The 14,947-nt window shown below is 33.2% G+C and overlaps 1 long non-coding RNA gene across 1 annotated transcript in view; it reads right to left on the bottom strand.

Moving 5' to 3' along the window:
* Window positions 1-5,743: 5,743 nt before the first annotated feature.
* The window catches only part of LOC140454058 (uncharacterized), a 39,826-nt gene continuing 30,622 nt past the window's right edge, over window positions 5,744-14,947 (bottom strand). The window contains exon 6 of the long non-coding RNA XR_011952565.1: window positions 5,744-8,234. This is a non-coding gene — a long non-coding RNA (uncharacterized lncRNA). The remainder of the gene's footprint in view (window positions 8,235-14,947) is intronic.

Consider the following 14,947-nt stretch of genomic DNA (forward strand, 5'->3'; position numbering starts at 1 on the left):
CTTTTCTTCCGATTCCGACCGACTGCTAAACATTCTCATTATCTTTTTCTTGATAAGAAAAAAACTGCTTTAAACGTATTCAGCAGTTTTATTTTTTATGAATTCACAATAAGGTCATGATATGTCGATTTATCTTTCTTCCAATTATTCTGATATTAATTTGTAAGTAAGAGCATATGTGCTTAGTACGATTATTATAGTGAATTACTATTTCATTCTCAGTCCATTACACAGAAACAGTCTAATTAATTCCCAGCCCAATTATCGGAATGAACACTGGTTAGTTTTCATTTGAGTAATCCCAATTGATTATAATCCCACCCTTCGTTGTTGGGAAGATAATGAAAGGCACTTGTGTATCTCGAGTCGTGTCTCTCCGAAGAGACCAGATCACCTGATGCAGAGCCACAGCCTTGAAAGCTAGTGCTTATAAATAAACCTGTTGGACTATAACCTGGTGTCATGTGATTTTTAACTTTGTCCACTCTAGTCCAAGACCGAGATCTCCAAATTATTGTTGCAGAAAGGAATTCTCGTAAGTTTTAAAAGAAAATATGACTTTAATTAAGATCTTTAACACACGATTATTAATCCCTTCCTATATTCTTAAAATATAGTTGTAATTGAAACAAAGTGCTCACTGAACACGTCACACACAGCTACACAAATGTCTTCCTGGTCATCTAATTACTACTCCAGAGAAAAACCTGAGTAAGTATCTTATTGTTTATGAGAACAAGGACCACAATAAACATTTGGTGAGCAGTTCCATCCAATAAATGCACTTGATTTCTCACATTTCACTTCAGTAATTGCACACGAAATATTTCACTAAAACCAATTACAATGCTTTATTACAAATGAGCGAGGACGCTAATGTCAGCATACATAGCAGATTTCCAATCCAGTTGAAGTATCGCAAAATAAAATGATGTATTTTGGCTTAGTACAACGGTAGGTGAAAACACATTGAGCTTGCACCTTAAAAATCTTTATCTGCTTATTCAGAGAAAATAATGAAAGATGGCACTGTAAATTTATTTTGACTTTCACTCATGAAAATACTCATGTGAATCGCTTCTCATTTTATTCCTAGTTCTGATACAAATGTCGAAATATTTATGATAATAAAATTTTAGGAAAAATAAGAGTGTTCTTTGCAAGAACGACATGAAGATGTTCAAGGTCCTTGAATTACTGTTGAGTAGAATACCCTTCACAAGTGTCTTATTGTCTTGTGCCGATGTTTTTTGTGACTGGCGACTGATGCATTTTCAAATCATGTGCACTGCAGAAGGATTTTTTTAATTTTCAATTTGTTATGAGCAAAAAAACTGCTTTGAACATGTTGATTTACTTTTTTTACTCCAAAGTTATTTATCAATGTACAATCATCACAAAATTATGGAAGTTCCCTGTATCTTACGTTCACTGTCATACGCACTTTCACTTCTACTTATTAACTTCCTGCTTCCGACAGGAATGTCGAAACATTGGTCATGATCAGAAGTATATAAATTGAAAGTGCATGTCAAGAAGCAAAACAATGGATGGTAACATGTCATTCTTGTAATCCTGCATGTTTGACCCAAAAACAATTCTGCTGAATAAGAACTGAATGGATCATTTTTTGTGAATCCATAAAGCTAGCCATTATATTGTATTCCTCAGTTTATCGATCTTAATGAATATCCAATAATCATCACAGCAAAGTGCTTTTAGAATATTAAATCAATTTATTTTTTCAGATTATAATGTTATTTTTCCAGTCACTGCTTTTACGATAATTGCACAATTATTGGAGTTAATCTTTCTAACAAATGTAGTGAGATTCGCATTTTAATTGCATCAATTGTTTCTCAGTACGAACCCTATAATATAAAAATCAATTTACTGTTCAGCTGAACGATCCCATAACGGAACCAATGACTTCCCATTCAATGCCTCATTGTAAATATTTGATGATTGCTCATTTGAATGATCACGGTAATCTCAGCCTGAAGCGTTCAGAAAACTGTAATTACTTTTCATTAGAATAATTCCTGGTCATTTCTCCACATTGTTCAGTGAAATAATCAACTAAGATTTCTCAGTATTCTTAAATTAACTGATAGAATTTTGACAATCCAATTGCTGCTATTATCTAATCATTGTTCAATATAGTTCGGGGTATATCTGTGGAATTATGGCTCATGCATGAAATAATGTAAAGATTTGCAGTGTGTGTTGTTAGTATCAATTTTTATTTTAACCCTAACAAAAGTTGAATTGATTTAATTATGTTTCACTTACATGTTAACATTTACTGTATTTATAAACACGATACAAGTTAATCATTTTTCATGAAACAAAATAATTTAAAATTCTTGTGATGTTTTGAAGTACAACAAAAGGAGCTAACATCTCTATTGTTCCATGAAATAGTCACAGTACATTTTGAACTTTGGGAATTTGAACATTTTGGGAAAGAAGGGAAGTTGTCTTCAGATGAATAGTCGTATTGTGTGACTAATTCATTTATTTTCCTATTCATTTATGTTGCAAAAGCATTTTAATTTTCTTTTCATTTTGTGAAAACTTGCTTTGAACATATGGAACTATTTTATTGATTTTTGTTCATCAGTGTACAATGATCAAATGATTAGGCTTTTTTTCCTATCATGGATTATCATGAGATTCATATTTAATTAAAGTCATTATTGCTTTGTTACAACTTTAATATAAATTACTAATTCATTTTGTCAGTTCATTACACACAGAAAATATGTAATTAATTCCCATACAAATTATTACAATAAACATGTGATTCGTTTTCATTTGTGTTGCCACAGTAAGCATGTGACTATGGTCCTACCCTTCCGGGGGTGGGGACATTATGAAGGGTCCGTGTGGAGCTCTGACAGTGTCTCTACGACAAGATTAGGAGGAATGATTTCAATTCCCACCTTCAGCAGAGATGTGTCAGAGCAGCTCCAAATAATCATGAGAAAATACCGGGCATAGATTGAACTGCTTTTCAAAACAACATGAAATATACTTCAATCTGCTGTGCATTTCAACCGTCACCATATCTACTACTTATTTTCTTCAGGTCACTAATAAAACGTATCATATCTGCTAGTTCAACATTCCTTGAAAAAGTAACTGAGAATGTTGCAATCTTAAAGTTGGAAGAGTCTAAGAAATGATACTCACTGATCTGTTTTTCTCTGTTTGAAAGAACCGAGTTCAGACATTTCAAGCACAAAAATCCTTATTCTCCAGGATTATAAAGATGAAAAAATAAACAGTTAAAATTCCTCTTCAGCAAAATAACCAAATGCAACTTCATATTATTCATTGGTCTGTTGATCACCTACAATTGTAACTAAATATTGCAATTCATCTAAATATTGTTATGTGCTTTGAACAAAATAAATTTCTTATTACTAATCATTCTTGAATTGTCAGGAATTTGTTTTTATTTTCCATCCACCAATTCATAAGATTAATATGCTTTCAAAATATCGACGTGTTCATTTGAACATTTAATTTGTCTCTCTCTCTCACTTATCTCACTTCATGCACGATAGCTTCAATGCATTTTGCTAATTAACTCTACGAAACTTAAAAATGTTGTTGACTTTACTTCTTTTGGACGGAAGAAAACAATGCAGGTACACCCATTTGATCTTTAGCTCAAATAACACTAAATTTTAAATTATTGAAAAGACTACACTGGGGGGAAAAGAACGATTCTTCATCTCAAATATCACATTAAATAACACTTTTTCAAATCAATACAAAATGATTTGTATTTTAATTTCATTATAAGAAAAAAAAACTGCTTTGGAAATGTTAGAATCTGTTTCTTTTACTTCCAGCATTAGTTGTCAACGAACAATAATCACGTAATTATCAGTCATTTTGTGCAAAATAATTTTCTATACCAAATGTCATTTATTTGACCTTTTGTTCACAATAGTACTCACTTTCCCGGTCTAATTATTTTCTTCCTTATTCTGACATAGATGTCTAAACATTTATCACGATAAAAATTAAAAAAAATAAACATGACTCAACAAAAAAACCCAATGTTGAACTGTGTCAATTGTTGCTGAGTATTTTTTAGAATTATTAAAGCGACTTCTTATATATTAATTTTCTGTTTATCAATCTTAATTATGACGCAATCGATGTCAGAGCAAAGTGCTTTCAAAATAGTAATTTAATTTATCTATCAATATTCTAGAAACAATTAACAAGTACAATAATTACACAGCACTTTGTGCTTGTTATGAAGTCTAAGTTAATGTGTTATTAATATTTTCCATATTTCTTATTGTGAATGCTACAGTATAAAAACCTGTTTGGTCGGGCCAATACACCCAGAAAAGACCAATAACTGCCCTTGCGACATCCTTTGTAAATATCTGACTTTTGCTCATTTGAACGATCACAATCATCACAGTCATTGATATTCAGAGAACACCAGTTACTTTACACTGCAATATTTCTCTTCATTTCTGTACATTACTCAGTGGAATAGCAAGATGAGATACCTCATTATTCTTAAATTCATTAATAGTAGTTTTAAAATCAATTTGTTGCTAATATCAAATAATTGTTCAGTTTGGCAAAGGATGTAAGTGTGGAATTATGGTTCCATGTAATAACTATTGCAAGAACTTAGCAATGTAGAATCTCACAATCATTGTGAATATTGCTTTTCATTTTAAACTTGGAAACACTTCTGAAATGATTTGATTGTAATTCACTTCAATGTTAACATTTATTGTGCTTCTAATCACTATAATAGTTTAATATTTTTCTTGTGCACAATTATTTAAATTCCAATGAATTTTTTTTGAAGTACACAAAAAAGGATTGACATCTTTCTTGTTTCATTAAACACTCACGGGAAATGGTGACTTCTTAGAAATCATACATTTTCAGAAACAATGAAACTTGTCTTCAGCTGAATAGTAACATTGACTGACCAATTCATCATTTTGTTCCAATTTACGTGTCGAACAAACAAAATTTACGTTGCATTTTATAAAATGAGAAACTATTATGAACATGTAGAATTATTGTATTCATTTTTATTTATCAATTTACAGTAATCACACAAATCTGTCAAGTTGTCATTCCACAAATTATCATAAAAATCATATTTAATTAAGACATCTGTTAACTCCCATAATTATTGTAAATTACTATCTAATTTTAAGTACATTACACACAGGATCCATCCATTTTATTCCAATCCAATTATCACAATAAACATCTGATTAATTTTTACTTGAGTAACCACAGTGAGCATGTGATTATAGACCTGCCCAGCCTCGTTGGGAACATTATGAAGGAATGTTGTGCAGCTCTGATAGTGTCTCTGTTACCAGACCAGGAGGTACAGTTTCAATTCCCACTTTGCACAGAGTTGTGCCAGAGCAGCTCTGAATGTTGATTAGAAAATATCTAAGAATCAATTGAATTGCCTTTCAATTCAATATTTGATATGTTTCCATCTGTTGTTCATTCGAATAATCACAGTATTTGCTATTAATTTTCTTCAGGTCACTAATAACAGAATGTATCTAATTCCACTCATTCAATATTCGTTGAAAAATATTTGAGAATGTTGCAGTCATACAGATGAAATATACAAAGTAATGATATCAATTTATTTTCTTCTGTTCTGAAGAGCTGAGTTCAAACAGTACATAGACCTTGATGCTCCAGTGCTATAAAAATGAGGAGAAAAAATACATTTCTTGTTCAGTCAAATAAACAATTGCCAATTCTTTTTATTTATCACTTTTTAATTATTGATGTTTATGAATTGTGTGAAATTTGTTTTTCATTTTCCACTCACCTATTTATATTGAATGTGAGATTGAACTGCTGTGAAAATATGGAAGTGCATTCATTTGAAATTTGACTTTGCACATGTGGGATATATATAAAGCAGTGTTACTTCTGCAATCATAATTGTTTATTCAAGGTAGATGAACTCGCACCAGTGTATAATTGTTTCAGCCAAGAGCTGAGTTAACAAGAATAAAAACTATGTGAAGGAAATATATTATTGCTTTTGTATTAGCTAAAATTTGCGTACAAGAATGAAATTTGTCTGCAAATAATGGTAGATGTTATAGACAAATAGTTAAGGTGCTGTGAATGGAGGGGGGTAGGTTAAGCTAGATATGCCTGTACAAACAGTTACAAGCATCTGTTTCCCGCTTCAGCAGGAACAAAATAACACCATCAAAAGGTCATAAGGCTCGGTGTAAATAAAGAATAAAAAGAAATTATGCTTTGGTTATCAAGGAAATAGATGGCAGTGTAGAAGGACAAATAACAATAAGAACACAGAGGGAGGTGGTCAAATGGCCTTGTGAGGCCAGACATAAACATTCTGTCAGGGACGACGCTGGATGAGTTCAGAGATAAACAGCCGGTTTAGATTAGAAATAGTCGTAAACAGTGAAGGAGCAATGGGAGGAGGGACGAGTAACGAATTACATAAATATTGTGTACTCGTTAAATTCAGTGTGTGTGTGTGCGTGTGCCTTGTGGACAGTGGACACCACACCCCTCTTGCAACAGCGTAATAAATGATATTACTGATTCAGGTCTTGTTCCGGACTGAAGTTATTGAAGTGACTGAACTTCATTTCACACAATCACTTATCTCATTTATTGCATGATGTCTGAAGTGTGTTTTGCTCAGCAATTCTATCAACTATTTAAAAAGTCTAATCTTAAATAAGATCCTTAACACCCAATTACCAATTTGTTGCTAATTCATGTAAATATCTCAATTTTCTTGAAGTCAATGTTCACACAAAACAGTGCACATAAAGCGACACAAAGATATTCATCATCAGCTGATTACTGTTCAGTGGAATAACCTGAGTATCTTATTGTTCCTGAGACTAATGACAACAGTAAGCATTTGTTTACTCGTCCATACAGTAAGTGCATTTGATATCTTATATTTCAGTTCAGTTGTTAACGGCGATTTATGTTGTTTAAAACAATAATTCTAATTTGTCATGGATATTGACTGTAGTACAATAACACTGGAAACATTTAAAAAAATATTCTAACAATCTTTAAGCTCCTCTTCTGTTGTGTGTGTGCAAGAGACAATTCAAATTATAACCATTTTTGTTGCAAATTCAACAAACGCTACGTTTTGAGTTTATGAACTTCTTACAGTTTTGCAAAAAGGTTAGTCTTCACTGTATGTCATATTAAAAGACTGCTTTTTCCAATCATGCATGCTACAAAATGATTATTGCTTTCATTGCATTGTAAGAAAAGAAGTGTTGAATTTTTTGTTGTTTCAATTCCAACATTATCCATCATTGTAGAATAATGACACAATTATTACAATCGCTTCATATACCACCCAGCAGTGACTTCATTGTTTGTTTATTTTCATGCTCATTTTCATGATCTATTAATTCTCTTCCTAATTCTGACACTTTGATTATAATAGTAATCAACGTACCATCTCTACAAGGAATCCAGTGGAAAGAAATTCGCAATTTGTATATTGCATAAATTTTTAAGTTCAGAAAAGAATTTTGTTCAATAATTACTGAATGTCTCATTTTTTCTTTAATACGTAAAGCTAGCTACTATGTTCTATTCCTTAGTTCACTGATGTTAATAAATACTCAATCGACATCACAGTAAAGTGCTTTTGAAATATTGAATCATGTTAATTCTTCATATGTATTGCTGTGTACAATCTCTCAATCATTGTAACAATCAATATTTATTTTACCTGTTGAAACATAGTTGTATTAATGTAAATATATTTATCTTCAATGCTAACACTTAAGACTTAAGCATTTTTCATGCAACAAAATCCAATGAAAAAGCATCAGCATCTCTTTATCACTTCATTAAACAATGACAATAAATTTTGAATTTTTGAAAGTTGAACATTTTTTAGGAAGAAGGAATGTTGTCTTCAGTTGAATGTTCGCATTGAATGACTCCTTCACAGTATCTGCTGTTTATTCTCTTCTTCGGGTTCCCAAGAAAAGAAATTAACTAGTTCTGCTGGTTCTAAATTCCTGAAAAATATTTGAGAATGTTGTGGTCTTAAAGGTGAAAAGGCTAACTGATCGTAAGTGATTAGTTTTTTGTTCGAAAGAGCTTGATTCAAACATTTCGGACATTCACATTGTTATTCTGCCGTGTTACAAGGAGAGAAAACAAGTCGCTTTCTTCGTCTGTAAAGTAAACATATGACACTTCCAATTATTCATTAGTCAGCTAATTACCTACATTTGTTATTAAAAATTGCAATTCATCTAAATATTGGAATTACATTTGATCAAATTAAATTTCTAATTATTTTTCATTCGTGAATTGTTGGAGTTTTCTTTTGTTTTCCATTCATCTATTCGTATTGAATGTAAATTTTATGTGCTTTGACAATAGCAGAGGGTGTTTATTTGAAATTTGTCTTTGCACACCTCTCACTGATTTTACTTATAGCATATAGTTGCACAGTGGCTCAGTCATTAACAATGCTACCTCACAGTGCCAGGGATCTCAGTTTGATCCCATCCTCGGGTAACAGTCTTTGTGTACTTTGCCCATTCTCTCCAAGTCTATGTGACTTTGCTGTGGTTTCCTCCCACAATCCAAAGACGTGCAGGTTAGGTGAGCTGGCCATGCTAAATAGCACATTGTGTTCAGGGATGTGTATATTAGTCAGCAGTAAATGTAGAGGGATATGGTTGGGAAAGTGTTTGTCTGGGTTACTCTTTGGAGGGTCACTTTATTCAACGAAATGACCTGTTACCACACTGTGCTAACAGGGATTCTACAGTAGTTTAATTGCGTTTCTCTAAGCAATTCTAACTTTTTTTAAAGTTGACTTTAGTTAATACCTTTAACACTTGATTATCAGTGTTCCTAAATCTTGTAAAATATCTCAATATTTTTAAAATCATTGTTCACACAAAACACTAAACATGAGGCCACACAAAGGTCTTCATGACCATCTAATTACTGTTCAGTGGAATAATCAGAATAACTATCGGATTGTTCCTGAGATCAATCCCCACTGCCACAGTAAGGATCTGGTTATCATTCCCTCCAATAAATGCAGAAGTTGTCCTCTGGTATTTCAGTTCAGTAATTACAAACGATACTGGTTGTTCAAAGCAGTGGTTATTCTTTATTATGAATGGCAAAGGATTCTAACGGAAGAGGTGTTCATATGTCCTAATGTGTTGCATGATCACAAACAATTTTCAGTCCAAATATTGCACAAAAAAGTGTAAATTTGGTTTTGTTCAACTGCCGAGGCTAAAATTTTCAGTTCATGTCCATTACAAATATTTGGAGAAAGTGAGGAAAGTAGATGCTGGAGATCAGAGTCAAGAATGTGGTGCTGGAATAGCACAGAATGTCAGGCAGCATCTGAGGAGCAGGAGAAACCATGTTTCAGGCATAAGCCTTCATCGGGAATCTCCGGCTCTATGGATGCTGCCTGGTCTGCTGTGCTTTTCCACCACCACACTTTCGACACAAAAAAAATTTGCTTATTTGGAGCAAATACTCTCTGTTTCCTCTGTAATTTAAATGTACTGTGCTTTCTATTCACTCAAGTTCTCATTTTAATAGCTCCTCGTTTTCTTCTTAATCTGACACAAATCTCAAAACTCCGGCACAATAAAAGCGATATGAATTATAAATTAGCATCTGGACAAGAGAACCAATGAACAGCTACATAGACCTCTTGAACAACAAAGATATTAGAATGAAAAAGCAATGCCTTCCAAAAAGATCTCTGTACGTCTGTATCCTTTTTCAATTCAATAATCCTGCAAATAGCTTACAATTATCAGTTGATCTCTCTTAATGACTATCTACTCAATGTCATTGTAAACGACTGATAAAATTGAAACATTTTATTTGTTAAAATGCAAATATTCTTTCTCAATTCGTTATTACAACAATAAGTGAACCATATTTTATCTGTCCGCTAAGGTCAAGTGACCTGTGGCCCAAAATGTAACATTCTAAATATTTCTACAGCTGGGGAAAGCAGAGCTAAAAAGGTCAAACTAAAGGAAACAGTAGACAAAGTAAGCAGCTCCAGAAAACAGTGGAAAGCCCGGTCAAAGAGCTCACAAAGGTTCGGGAGACTCTGTGACAACCAGCCCAAGAGCTGTGTTTTGGAGAGGTTGAAGCAGACTTCCTGGCACCTTGACTTGCAGCCAGTGCCTGAGCATTAGACACCTCACTTGAGAATGACGACAAGTGAAGGGTGTTTGCACGAAACCCATTGAATGCTTAGAATCCAGAATTTTGGTAAAATGTTGTGAAACATTTCCCAGGTCATGGAAATCAGCTCAACATTATTGAAATCAAAGTACTTGTAACGGTCTTCAAGACCACCTAATTACTGTTCGGTGAAAAACACTTTGTACGTGCCTTATTGTTCTCAGGATGAATAATCATAGCAAACATCACAGTCTCACCAGATCCAAACATATGGAGGAGACACCTTATTATAATTTACACACTACATCTTTACCAGATCAATGATAAAACCTTATTACTTATGCCTGAGGATACTACGTGTAACATGTATCGAGATGAAGCAAGTCCTGAATATAGGATTTTTTTTCTGATTGATTTCCAAACCAAAAATTATGACAAAAATGATATTGTGGTTCATTACATTGTCAACAGATCCCCATTAAACGTATTTAACCGTTTATTCAGAGACAATATTGAAACAAATACATTGATAAATGCTGTTGACTGTATGCTTCTGTGAAAATAAATCTTCCTTATTGACTTATTTTCATTATAATTCTGACTCAAATGTCTAAATATGAAAATATCCATGAATTAAATACAATGCAGAATTTGTGCTTATTATATATTATATTTCTCCACAAGAAAAGTAGAGAAACCAAGTATAGAAATCTTGAAGATCTGAGAATTTTGAATGACAAACCATTTCTGATCAACGTTCACTGAATGTCTAATGTCTTTCCATGTCATCATGCCAGAATTTGCATTCTCAGCTGACAGATGAAGAAATATCTCGTCAACATCAGAGCAAATCCATTTGGAAATATTGAATCATTTATTTTGCCAAAGTTCTAAAATTAATTATCAATTCATTGCCATTACAAAAATCACATAGTAATTCAGTTTAGGTTTTGTAACAAACATCGTCAAATTCACATTTTAATTTAATCCATTATTTCTTAGAGTCAATATTAAAAGAAGAATAATCGTTTTCTTATTCCAAGATAACACAAACACAAACTAATTAATGATTCCCTATCCAACACTCACAGATAATATCTGTTGCCTTCTCATTTGAACGTATACAGAAATCATTGGATTAATATTCGGCCTTACATATTAAGAGACGTCTGATTATTTTACACTCCAATAAATGCTGCTCATTTTTACACAAGACGGGCAGCTATATGAGATTTCTAATCATTTTAAAGTTTGCTATGAAATGTTTTTAAGATTAATTGTTGCTTATATCTAATATTGAAGAATTGATCAAATACAGTATATCTAGTTTTAAGTGTGAAATTAAGGCTCAGTGACGTAAACGTATTGCATTGTACTGAAACCAATGGTAGCGAATGGTGATTTTTATTTCAATACTTGAATCTTAGTTGATTTGCTGTTCTGGGCATGACTTGCCCCCACCTGGAATAGAATGGTCCATATTGGCTCATACAAAATGCCTGACAATCAAAAACAGGCAGCCTACCTTAGAACTAAAATACAAGGTGTCAGGGGGGTGCTAAACTAGACTAACATTCTGTTCCAGCCTTAAATTAAAATAAATCACACTACCAATGGACCTACTCCAACGCCAGGACTACAGCATTCCTGACATTTCTTGATAAGAGCATGCTGATATACAGACAAATGACCAATCCTGATCTTCATAAATGAAAGGATAATTGTCCCAGTAAATGAATAAACAGCAGCTGCAGGGTGCAGCCCAGTTAACTAACTAAGCAGCAATCATGACAACAGAAGAGCTCATTTGTCAGATATAGTTATTATTTTACAGTTACTCAGAATATTAAACAAAGGTGCTAATTACAGATTATTGAGTATAATAGGGGAAATCTGCAACATAAGTTTGATATATGTAACCAATGCCTACTAAAAGCATTATACAAAAGCATTTCGACAGAGATTTGAAGTTAGCTAGTTTTAACTTCACGGTATGATGTTGATTGCTCATCAAGAGTAGCTGTATAATTTTACACAATATAACAAACTTTATAACACAAGTCATATTACTAATCTTATAGCAAGTAAGCTAAAATTAACTGTCTTTTCTATTTCTTTGTACATATATAATTAAGATAGTGAATGATATGAGGGGTAATTGGCTTTGATAAAATATAATGAATAGCAGAGCGCAAAATGTCCCAGCTGATAAGGTATCCTGAGAGGCCCGAGGGAGTTCAGGAATAACTTTGGAATCTAAGTCAATAAGATGCATGGAAAGATCCCAATAGGAATCTGAGGATGTCCATTACAATGCCCATCTGCGATTATGTGTTTCAATCGGGTGGCTGGATGAGGAGGGAAGGGCTGTAACCACATTGCATGTGGCCATTGAGATGCAGAAAGTCCATAAAAATGCTGCTTTTTACTGTACATGTTAGAGTGTGTTATGGATCTCCCTTCCGAGATTGGTCTCGGGGGACGATCCCTTCATTAACTGATTGCTGCATGAGTAAACATCTTCCACATGCCTGAGCTCAGATTGCCTCCTTTGTCCTCATTCCCTGCCAGGTGAAAACAATTCTACAGCTATGATGACATTTCAATTCAACCATACATTTATTGTGTGTGAAATGATTACATTCAGAGCGATATAATTTTCATGATAAAATTGCTTTACATTTACTTTTTTTGGTGTACAAGGAAACATTTCGATTATATCCATTTGTTCTTTCGTTCAACCAACACTAAGTTTTAAATGATTGTGAAGACTACAATGGGGGAAACGGGAACGAGTCTTCAGCTCAAATGTCATATGAAATGACTGTTTCCTTCTTTCAAATAAATTGCCCTACAAAATTATTTTTATTTTCATTTCATTAGAAGAAAAAAATTGCTTGGAAATGTTGACAATTCTCCTTTTCCTCCCATATTAGATGGCAGTGAACAATAATCACACAATTATGAGAATTCCTTTCCGTATCAAATGTCAGTGACCCTGCATTTTTTTCACAATAATCGTCACTTTGATGGCCTAATTCTTTTCCTCCTAATTCTGAAATAAGTATCGGAACATTTATTGTGGTAAAAATTACGTCAACAAAATTGACATGACTCTTCAAGAAAACTATTGGAAGCATATAAATCTTGCATTGCCTGCATTTTTAAACAAAATCTTTTTTTTCAATTGCTGCTGAATGATTTTTTCACACCATCCAGCTAAATTTTATGCTTTAATTTTCAGTTTCTTAATCTTAATGAATATCCTATCAACATCAGAGCAAAGTGTTTTCAAAATATTAAGTCAATTTATCTGTCAGGATTCTAAAAGCAATTATCAATTAGAATAATTGCACAGCAATTTAACATAGACTTTGTAAAAATGTAGTGTTTTTTTGAAAATTCCATTCATTATTTCATATTGTCAATGCTACTATATTAATACCTATTTGTTCAGGCCCATGCACATACCAAACGACCAATAATATCCCGTGCAAAATTCTTTGTAAATGTCTGATTTTTGCTCAGGTGAAATATAGCAATTATCTCAGCCTTTGAAATTTAGAGAATTCCAATTACTTTTCCCTGCAATATTACTCTTTATTTCTACATATTACTCAGTCTAATATCAAGATGAGATATCTCATTATTCTGAAATTCACGAATATATATTTTTAAAATCCGTTTGTTGCTAATATATCTTATATCTAATAATTGTGCAATCTAGTAAGGGCTACAAATGTGGAATTATGCTTCTGTACAATAAATACTGCAAGGTCATTACAATGTACAATCTCTCAATCATTGTGAATATTGTATTTATCTTAAACTTGGAAACATTTTTGAATTGATTTGATTATAATTTACTTTGATTCTGACACTTACTGTATATCCAATCACAATATCAGCAGATTATGTGGAGGTATCATCGTCCATTCCAATAATCACAGTATTCTCTATATACTTTCTTCTAGTTAGTCATAGCAAAATGTATCTAATTCCACTCAATCAATATTCCTCAGAAAATATTTGATAATGTTGCAGTCATAAAGCTGAAATATGCAAAGTCATGATAGTCATTAATTTTCTCTTGTTCTGTAGATCTTGGCCAATCCTGAGTATGTGTTGGCTGTAAACTCCCCAGGCTTTAAAGCTTTTTGTACTCACCATTGAGAGCAACAATTTCAGACTGTACTCTGCCCTCTATGTTTTTATAATCTGTTTTTAACATATTTCTCTGACAGCTGTACACCTTGTTTCCTTGTTTCTTTCCCAGCCCTAACTCTATTCACCGTGGCTTTGAGGGACGACCATTTCTGCTGTTTAATCTCTCCTGCCTTCAGCCGTGTGACAGACTGTCTTTATGTCCTTGTCTCACCCCCACCTTGCACACAACCTGTTACATTTCTGATGGTTCCCAGACCTCTGTCACTATCACTACGCCCCCTGGGTCAATGGCACGAATTTTGAATTCTCTTCCTCCTGAGATAATCAGAAATCTTTCCAGTTGCAGTTTCCCCCAGATTTTATTTTGAAAAGCAAAGCATTTGTGTCAGAGTCAAGTATTTGTGAACCTTCATCCACAATTCCGAGCATTTGGATGTAATTTGTGTCCCTTCCACAGATGTGTAACGTTACTGGATTGGCCATACTAACATGGCTGCAGTGTGCAATTTATGTGGGTTGGGCTAGCCATGGTTAATGT

This window comes from Chiloscyllium punctatum, chromosome 28, assembly GCF_047496795.1.
Source record: "Chiloscyllium punctatum isolate Juve2018m chromosome 28, sChiPun1.3, whole genome shotgun sequence".
Lineage (NCBI taxonomy): Eukaryota > Metazoa > Chordata > Chondrichthyes > Orectolobiformes > Hemiscylliidae > Chiloscyllium > Chiloscyllium punctatum.